The sequence below is a fragment of the Ascaphus truei genome, chromosome 5 (genome assembly GCF_040206685.1).
Source record: "Ascaphus truei isolate aAscTru1 chromosome 5, aAscTru1.hap1, whole genome shotgun sequence".
In the NCBI taxonomy this organism is placed as follows: Eukaryota; Metazoa; Chordata; class Amphibia; order Anura; family Ascaphidae; genus Ascaphus; species Ascaphus truei.
In genome coordinates this window covers 268285391-268296414 of record NC_134487.1, presented here as the reverse complement: position 1 = coordinate 268296414, position 11024 = coordinate 268285391, and positions in this window count along the sequence as shown.

Here is an 11024-nt window from a genome sequence, read left to right as displayed (position 1 = left end):
TTTAGTCACGGTACCTGCCTTCATTTCATTTCTTACAACGGCGGTGCATCGTATCTTCCTCCGGTGGGAGGTGTTCCTGATGTACAAGTTCTCCTAACACTTCTCGTCACTTCATTAAGGATGTTCTTGAGCCATTTTTTATACTGGTTCGATGTACATCATTTTTACAATATACTGATTTGAAATGAGTCTTTCAATTAATTCTATAGTACCATTATCAATATATACACGTAAAGCCAAAAATTCTCCTGATATTATAGGTAAAACCCACATTTTATTAATTTTGGTTCAGGGTATTAATAAAACGTTTTCTTTCCCTCAGCAAATAAAAAAAGATCATCTATGTACCGCGCCAGGGGACCAGATTTTCACCGAATTAACTGCTCATCTGAACATGGTCCTTCTCCCATATTCCCATTTGTTGTGAACCTGGTACTCATGGCCGTGCCCCGCAGGTCTGTTGATAGAACTGCTCCTCAAATCAAAAATAATTGTTATAAGATGTATTTTAACCCTTCAATTAGAAATGTCCTTTTTTTTTTTTTAATTGCTTCATCATAGGATTCATTCAATGGCTTTCAGACCCTGCATATGGTCAATGCTTGTATATATAGCACTTTTACCTCGCATGTTACAAAAAGAAAGTCCTGTCCCTATATCATTTGACCTAACAAGTTTTACGACTTTAGTTTGGCCTTCAAATACAAATGAAAACATTTCTGTTTATAACAACTAATGGTTGATTCATCCCAGTATTAATTTATCACCTTCACTAGTTCAATTTTCTTCGCTGGCTTCACACACTTGTGCAGATGGTGCTTTAAAGCATGCCAGACCAATTTGATGGGTGTTCAAATAAAATCTACTGTATAAGAATAAAGACAAATACAGTTATTGGCATTCTTTACACAAAGACACGTTGTCATATGATGTACTGTATTTATAATGTATTACTGTAAAATATATTGCTATCATATATAGTTCTATATTATATAGAAATACGTTAAATATGAATAATCTTTCACATTTTGCACATATTAACACACTGATACTGTATATACTAGAGGTGGGAGAACCAGTCCAGATTGATATAGGGTGTACAACATATTTAGGATTTTAAAATAAATTGTATATATTTGTTTTGCTTTTGACATTAAAATTGGAATGTTTTTATTGAATATTATGTATCAGCATAATAGTATTAATACCGCTGTATAATGTTTCGATACTGGATGCACTGTAGTTATACCATTTTTTTTCCATCTTTGTCCATCTTGGAAGAGTGTTGCTATAAGAATCAGCTTGACTATTGGTTACCCCGGCTACCACTGGGGCTTAAATACTCCTATGATCCAATGCTTTATATATCCCTGAGGAAGTCGCAGAGACACGACGAAACGCATTGGGCGATTTTGGGACCTGTGACCCTGAAGTTCCCCAGTTCTACCGTTAAGACCTCTTCCGGATCCATTCCTATCAGCTGAGCCTACAGTTTACTGTTTTGACCACCTGAGCAGAGATCTGAGCAGAGTGGCTGGATGATCATCGGTGAGTGAGAGACACAGAGTTAAAACTTCCTGTGGGCTTACTACCACAGCTCTTCCCATTAATTGTTACATACAGTACCTATTACACAGGATGTTTATTTGGATCTGTTAAATGAAGCCTCTAAACCAGATATAAGAGGTTGTTGATTGGAGCTAGTGACAGTACACCTATAACAGAGACATGCTACCTGGGAGGCAAGGTATTGTTTGTAAAAATGTTACGGTACAGAGTCTGAAACCAGCACCGGTGGACCAACAAGGAATATGAGGTTGATCCCTGTCTCAAACAGTTTAGAGTAGCTAACATCCTCTTGCATCTTCTTGCATCTTCCTCCAATAACTCCATCATTAATTGTTGCAAGAACCCAGAGGACATACTCACAAACTCACAATATCTTCACTTCAATTTATGCAGTGGGTTCGTGTGTATTACACTATTAAGTTTTCATATAAGCAATATTTGAGTGTACCGATCTGTTATTAATGACACCCTTTTAAATACAGTAATTTGTTGAAGTAAGCGCTTTGATTTTTCAAAATATATTTTATATATATATATATATATATATATATATATATATATATATATATATTTATATAACAGAACAAAACAAAAATAATAAAGGAGCGCCTAATGAAATAACCTGCCTAACCGTGAGTATGTAGCCTACTGTGTTAATACAACCTATGGGGTAGCTAAGGTAGGAAAATATAAAAAAAACCCTATGTAACTATAAGATAAAACATGTAAATACAATAATGATTTTAATATAGGATATAATAACAAAAATATTAAAAATATATATAAAATATAAAAAATATATAAAAAATATATTCCAAATGGATAAAAATCCCAAAAAACTTTTGAAACCTTAAAAGTTCCAGATAAATGCATCCAGGTATAGGCAGCCCGTTTGCAAGGGATCACAACTCCCTATGGATACCTATGGAAGAAAAGAGAAAAAAACAGGCGCACACCTAGTGCATTAAAGTATAACAATAGATTTATGGAACATTAAAAACAGACAAATGCCCACTCACAAGTGTAACGGTATTAAAATGCAGTTATGAGATAACTGCATTTTAATACCGTTACACTTGTGAGTGGGCATTTGTCTGATTTTAATGTTCCATAAATCTATTGTTATACTTTAATGCACTAGGTGTGCACCTGTTTTTTTCTCTTTTCTTCCATATATATATATATATATATATATATATATATATATATATATATATATATATTTTGCAAGAGAAAAAGAAAGGACCCCGCATCCACAAGACAAATAAACACAGCAAAATACCGACACTGGATAAATCCAAAATACAGTGATGTGTCGGTGGTGCTATGAGGGCAGTTAGATAGGATGAGAGAGAAAAGAAGGCCCTAAAAAAGCACTCTAGTATGTGTTAAAGTACAAATCACATAATATTTATTGATGTATTGTCACAGAACAAAAATGGTAAAAACAAAGCACAGAAATGGTTCAAATACAGCATGGATCCCCTGTTCATTACAAGGCTAGACACATCCTCCAAAAAGATGCCCAAAATACACTCAGATAGTGTTCTGAGGTACCTGACAAGGTAAACCTGGTGTGACACTCAACAGACTAAATAATCACGGCTAGGGCTATGCGATCATCAGCAAGAAATCAAATATGACTACTATCCCCTGCAGTATAGGGTTTGTCTATGGCGACAAAGAGTAGCATGTGAGTAACAGCAGAGATACACAATATACAGCCTGCAAAGCACATGTAAGCCTGTAGCTGAAAAGAGTGATACATCACCTATGGTCAGGTACAATAAAGTCGGTACATGAAGGGGGAGACAAGGAGAGATGCTAGAGCATGGTAACGTGGCCCAGAGAGGGGACAAACCAGGGTATCCTGCCTGCTAGACCTGCTCCTACGCGTTTCAGCACACAGCCTTCTACTGGGAGTGGTGTTGTAAGCAGGGAGACATGCAAGTTAAAAAGGAAACCTTATTGGACTGGCGAGTGTGATCACCTGGCAAAAACAGGCATGAATAAATTATACAAAAGACAAACAGGTGTGTGTTCAGGGTATTGCTCAATGACTCATTGGTGGTCTCAGTTTCTAAGCCAATGCAAAATCGCTTTATAGGAACACTGTCAATCCTCCATAAAAGGCAGCAATTACATAGATACCTTCTGGTGTGTCCAATGCATGATTATGGCATCCAGCAAAGAGCCACAGGTGTAACATGTTCTCGATCTAAACTTAGTGTAGTTAAGGGCAGTAACCTGGCCTCACGGATGCTACTGCGCATGTCCGTGACGTCATCACTACGCGCTTAGATACTCAGGCGCCCTGAGTCAAGTGATAGTCCATGCGTGCCATAGGATATCAGGGGCGGCTTACTGCGCATGCGCGACTCTACTTCCAACATATAGTTTAGACAGAGTGGCTGAACTTGCAATGCCTTGCATACCGCGCATGCGCGCCTGTATATAAAGGAAGCCCAAATGACAAACAGGCGAACCCACACTGCTCCGCTCACCACGAACACGCTGCACCCACAGTTAAGGGCACAATGTACATTAAGGCACTGCTACAATCAGTATAAGGACAAAGGCAGCCCAAGAATGCAGGAGATCACAACCATTAACTACACAACTGTTGCCAAAACAATGGCATGGTCAGATTCACTGTGGAAGTCCTAAACGCAGTAAACACATATGCTGCCTAGTCATAGCTGAGAACACCTACACACACATAAAGAAATGAACTTGGGATGATATTATATCCCACAGTTGTATAATACATGTAAATGCTTTTGCAGTAACATCAAACGGTACATAACTTAAAGTGCATTATTATCCAAACACAGAATCAAGGATAACAGGTGGTCCACCTCATGGCTATAAGCTGTCAGTATGAAGTAAAGGGATGATATAGTTCTCCTGTTGATCATTTTTGATGTATCCAAAATTCAGACATTACTAAGAGTACATCATTTCTACTTTCTCCAGTTGCATGAATTAAAGTCCAAAATTGGTCGGAAAAACATAATATGCAACATGATTTTTCATTTTACTTTAGTAAAGCCAGATAGTGTCTTTCCAGGTATTCGTCTCTAAATGGTGATGAGGGATGAGGTATATAGCAGTGCTGAGCAGAACAGCAATAAGTCTCTTTGAAAATGTCCAAACGGAAATGAGATGTAAGTCTTGTGTGGTCAGAAACCAGCCGTGTGACATGCAAACCCAGGACTCTGTGAATATAAAAACGGGGATTGGGGAAGGGGAGAAAGAGAGGAGTGTATGAGATTCTAATCACTAAAGTTGTACTAAGGTAACCAGAGGGCATCAATAACATTCAAGAGATGATAATGGCAGTGTGATATAGTACAGGCTGATAACTGCCTATATAAACATGGCGAAACCCAGGTAGTCATTGAGGCCCCTGGGAATCATTGAGTCCATCTGTACGATCCACCTCGACTCCCTGCGCAGTAGTGCCCTTTCTAAGTCACCTCCTCTGAGTCCTAAACTTACCCTCTCAATCGCGAATGCTTGTAAGAGGTTGAAGTCTGACGCGTGTGCCTGAAAGAAATGTCGGGCTACCGAGGTGATTTTCTTAAACGCCTGAAGATTTTTTGAGGCGTTTTTAATGTTTCTTACATGTTCGAGTATTCTAAATCTTACTTCACGGGTTGTCATCCCTATATAAGCGAGGCCGCAAGGGCAGATAACGCAATAAATGACGCCTTTAGATTTGCACCCCAACAATCCCTGATTTTAAAGATGTGGGTCTTGGAGGAGTCAGTGAATACATATGTCTGATACATATACCGACAGGCAGAACAGTTTTTACATTTGTAAAAGCCCTTTTTTCTCTTTGCTGTTGAGAGGAAAGTTGCTTGTGTGGTAGGGACAAAATGACTAGTCACTAGTTTGTTTCTAAGGTTGGGCGATTTACGACTGCTCATTGTAATTTTATCGCTTAAGGCTTTTTTAAGATCCGGGTCTGTCATCAGGATCTGCCAGTGATTTTGAAGTGTTGTACACAGTTGGGACCATTGTCGGTTATAAGTGCCTATAAAGTGGATTTTACAGTCTGAATTAGTTTTGCTTTTAGGGTACTATAGAGTATTTCTGGAGGATGTGTCTAGCCTTGTAATGAACAGGGGATCCATGCTGTATTTTAACCATTTCTGTGCTTTGTTTTAACCATTATTGTTCTGTGACAATACATCAATAAATATTATGTGATTTGTACTTTAACACATACTAGAGTGCTTTTTTAGGGCCTTCTTTTCTCTCTCATATATATATATATATATATATATATATATATATATATATATATATATATATATATATATATATATGGAAAAAAAGAACAAGAAAGAAACAGGCGCACACCTAGTGCATTACCACAATAAAAATGTATTGGATGAACATAAAATCTAACAAATGGCCACACACAAGAATACAGCAAATACAAGCGTGTATGAGATAGGCTCTCATGTGCCTTGCAGCTCAGTCACCAGCGTCCGTCCGCAATCAGTGGCGTCGTCACGTGGATCAGCTTCGTGAACCGGAACTGGAAGAGGGGTCTTTCACCTTCAGTGCTCCATCACATTGGTCCCTCCGGGAAACAGGCACCTCAGATGTACAAATGTATAAGGTAGCAAGCCGGGAGATCAGCACACGGGAGCCAAAAGTTCTCAGTCAACCTGCATCAGTGTTTGTGGGCAAATGGCGGCCGGACTCTAGCCACGCCCTACGCGTTTCGTCATCAAATGACGACTTCTTCAGCGGTTACCCTTCAAGCATATGTCCTTAGTATTTATAGGGAGGTGAACAGCAAGTAGCCAATAAAGGATTAATGAATTAAAGCAATCAATTAAATCAATTACACATGTATATATGTACACTTAGAACAAGTATAAGCAAATTCTAAATATTCTGAGGACCCCATCGATGTCCAAGGAGTGATATGCAAACTATAAATTGAAACAACATAACTGATGTTATAAATGTGTTAGATATTACTGATCTTGTGAATATAATTAGTGAGTGGAATATAACAGGCTAAATCAATAGACAAACAGCACTATAAGGTGCATAGTAATTGAGTATAGGGATTGATTACATTCAGACATTCTAGAGAGTATATTTGAAATGGACTATTTAAATCACAATGTATAGAACAAATGACATGTATAATAAGGTCAGATCTATTGCACTTGATTATTAGTGACATCTCAACTAGGGAGATCACGAATGAATGAAACATAGTATATGGACAGCTATATAAATTAGCAATAAACATTTTCATTTAAACCAATGACACCCAATAAAATGGCAAATAATTACCTGATATGTTACCAGGATGTTGACCCATTGTTGGAATGTCAGGAGGGAGTCAGAGGAGGTAAAAAAGATGGATCCAAAAGCAAGGACAGATAAAACGGGAGCGACGGTATTGTGCAAATTAAATATGAGTGCTGTGTTCTAATAAATATAAAGATGGATTATGTGTTGTATGCATCATTGTGAATAATTGTGTATAATGCATAATAAAGTGTATGTGAGTAATGTGAATAATGAAATAATGAAGAATTTATAAAGATTGTATATACTACAAATTATACTAAAAATTAAATAAATAAAATAAATGAAATAAAGAAAGAAGAAATATATATATATAACATGAAAGGGAGGATAATGAATTGATTAAAATAAATTGAATAAAATAAAATAAAAATAAAAATAAAAATGAAAATAAAAATAAAAATGAAAATAAAAATAAAAGGATTAAAGATTAAAATATAATGAAAACAAATTAGAATATTGACCATTTGTGGAGATGAATCGTAACAGACACGAAAGCTGACTGACCCTTTGAATGAAAGAGTAGGACCACAATGACCAGACAGAAGACCATAGCCCAGAGGGAATGCTAAGCATTCAAACCAGACCTCTGGAGAACACCCATTGGAGGTGTTCAAACTATGGTACTAATGTCAATATGGTCATTGTGTCCCTTGGGATAAGTTGTATCCAAAATGTACATCCAATATGTTTATATACATATAGAAAAACAAAAAGAACGATTCCTGCGCTCCTACCAATTAGGCTAAGATAAAATAATATTCTCATGAAAAAGGGTATTTGGTTAAACCATTTGGCCAAAGCATTTGTAAGCCTGCATGCCACGTCAAGGCAACCCGTGTAATGCAGGTACCATACATACATACATACATACACACAGTATATATATATATATATATATATATACATACACTGTGTGTTTATGTATGTATGTCATACATACATACACACAGAGTATATATATATATATATATATAGCAACTGTAAATATTTCTGTATATTCATTTGCATGTCTTAGACAGGTCTGCAACCCTGTCTTTCACCATTATCACCCAGCACACAGCACGTCCATTGCAGCAAGGGATTCTGGGAAATGACATGCAAATGAGCACACAGTGCCACCTTTTATCTCATGCTCACATTACATGAGCAACCCCTAGCCAATGCATGCTGCTTTAAACACAGCTTTTAAGCAAGGGCTTGGGAGATGCAAAGCCAGTAAACCCACTCACAGACATGTTATAACCTTGATGGGTATCATCAGTAAGGTTGGTTGCTGGCACTGTGTGCTCATTTGCATGTCATTTCCCAGAATCCCTTGCTGCAGTGGACGTGCTGTGTGCTGGGTGATAATGGTGAAATACAGGGTTGCAGACCTGTCTAAGACATGCAAATGAATATACAGTAATATTTACAGTTGCTTTATGCTTTACTGTGGAGGGTTTTAGTCACTTTTTTTACCCACCATAACCTTAATAAGTGTGGTACATACAAAATTCTACTCGCCACCTAGTACCAAACGTGTGCTGCTTGGGCCAATATTTACTCGCCCGGGGGTTAAATCCACTCGCCCGGGGCGAGCAAATGTATAGGTTTGTCGAACACTGTATATATATATATATATATATATATATATATTCTCTCTCCTCTCACTCTCACTCTCTCTCATAAAATTTGAAATATGGAAGGTCCTGGGTTCCATTCCTGTATGATATGGTATAATTCATAAATTATTTTATTTTAATTATAAATTATTATTTACCTTTCATATGCTAGTACCAATCCTGTACCTGCAAGCAACAGGGTTTGTGTGATGTCACAGACTCTTAGAACAAACTTAACATATAGTACGCAGTGCAGTCCACTGCACTATGCTGTAGATATTAAGTATTTTTTTTGAGTCTGTTTCATCACACCTATCCTGTGGCGTAGCAGGTACATGCTGCTGCTTAAGCCATAATTACCTCTTGAAGTAAATTTATCCATGATACCTGGCGATTTTACAATAAAAACTCTTATACTTTAAGATGGCAAAAGAGACACACAGGCCATTAATGTTCCAAACGTAAAAAAAAAAGGAGGGGTTACTTTCTAAGACAACAAGAGGTCCAGGGCAGAGTCTAGTGATCGCCCCCAACAAATAAACCTTCAATGGATGCTTTAGTCTCGGTTTCAAGGATAAATTACTCTTTTTCCAGAATGCTATAGTGGAGAATTGTTCCAGGGCATCAGATGTTTCCTCAGAAAAGATTACATCCGAAAATTATACTCTGGTCTCAATGCATGCATGTACTCTTTTAAAAATAGTAACATGGGATGGGCTCTGCAATTATAAGGAAATGTGGTAGCAAAGGAATAATTTTTTAATCCTCATGTACTGTTGTCACGGTAGCTTGTGCAGGGTTATAATATAACACAAAATATCTCTGGGTTGAATCGAATGCGACTAAGATATGATAAATATCGTTTATTCCTTGAAAAAGGTGAATACACAAAATATACAAATAACACACAGAATATGGACACATACGTGGGAAGGGACAATGAAGCAATCAGGATCAGGATGAAGACACTGCATAGAGCTTACAATCAGTTATATAGGATTTAAGCCATATCCCTTAACATTGGGTGTCAGGTATTGGTTACCAATTACCTACACCCAGTTACCCCTTGCCAGCTTACGGGGGAAGCAAGGTAATACCTGCCCACAGGGGTGGGCATTATTCTAATCAGGGGCCCATTTTGTTAGGCCCACTCCCAAAAGATTGGTATCTCCTAGTCTGCCTTTTGGGTCTGGACAGGAAAACCTTTGTCTGCAAGTGTGATTTATAACATCTACAGAACTACTCAAGTCCTGCTTTTCCCCTCCCTAGCATATACAATCAGGGTGGGGGAGCCTTTGATCAGGGGTCTTGTTGTAGACATTGAGTCGCCCCCTGAACATTAACATACTGCAAAGCCAGTATCTTTCCCGGACTTTTATGCCAGACACCAAATACAGTATATTTCCACAATTATATATATATTAAAATAATCCGTTTGGCTGGGCCAGTGGGCTACAAATTGCCAGATCCTCATGCCGGAGAGGATTCTACACGGTGGCCAATTTTCAGCTCACTGGGACCCACCGAACCGGAGTTACAGAAATACACTTTAAATGCACATTTACAGAAATTGCATTTCTCTGCCATTAAAGTCAATGGCAGAAACCCAAAGTAAACAAGTAACCATACTCCGTTCTGTGGCTCAGAGAGGGTCAGTATTTGCCATGCAGTCATGTCGGAATGATGACTACATGGGGGCCAAACGCGAGCACTCTGGTCCGTACAGAACCGGAGTTATGGACTTCAGGTTTTTACAGTTTTACACCTAGCCGTTTACCTTGCGGCTTTTACCTCCGTTGGAATCAATAGGGCCGGCGCCGCCATAGGAAATGCATGGGCCGGCGCCGCCATAGGATTCAATGGGACCTCCGCTACCATTGGAGTCAATGGGCACTCACACTGTTTTACAGTTAACCCTACTCCGTTCGGTTGAGGGGAGAGGGCTGGAAATTGCCATGCAGTCATGCCGGAGCAGTGACTACATTCTGGCCAAATCCCAGCCCTCTGGTTCATATGGAACCGGAGTTATGGGTTTTCAGTTTACACTGTTTTACACTTAGTGTGTTAAACGCCACGTGGCTTTCTCCGCCATTGCAGTCAATGGCAGGACCATCACTGCCGGCGCAACCCTTTCTCGTCGACATTAATTGTTGGACCCGGTTGGGGTCGAGTGCGGGTGTTCCTAGGGGCTAGGGGCCCTAGAACAAAAGTTACACACTCTAATTGGTGGTAAACTTGACCGAAGCCTAGTTCCCACGCCAATTGAGAGATCAAGCTCTTTCAAAGACATTGTATCCGCTTTCGAGGTTTGCGGTTTGGCTGGCTGCCAGCTCGTCTCCGGAGGTCGGCCTTGAGGAATCCCCATTGAAATGCATTACTCCATTCACTTTCAATAGGGAAACTCCACTCCTCCTCTCGGGCGCCACCTGCAGGTCTTCTCAGGTATTGGGCCCAATCGGCGGAATCTCCATAGGATTACATGGGGCTCCAATGGCGACCTATGGA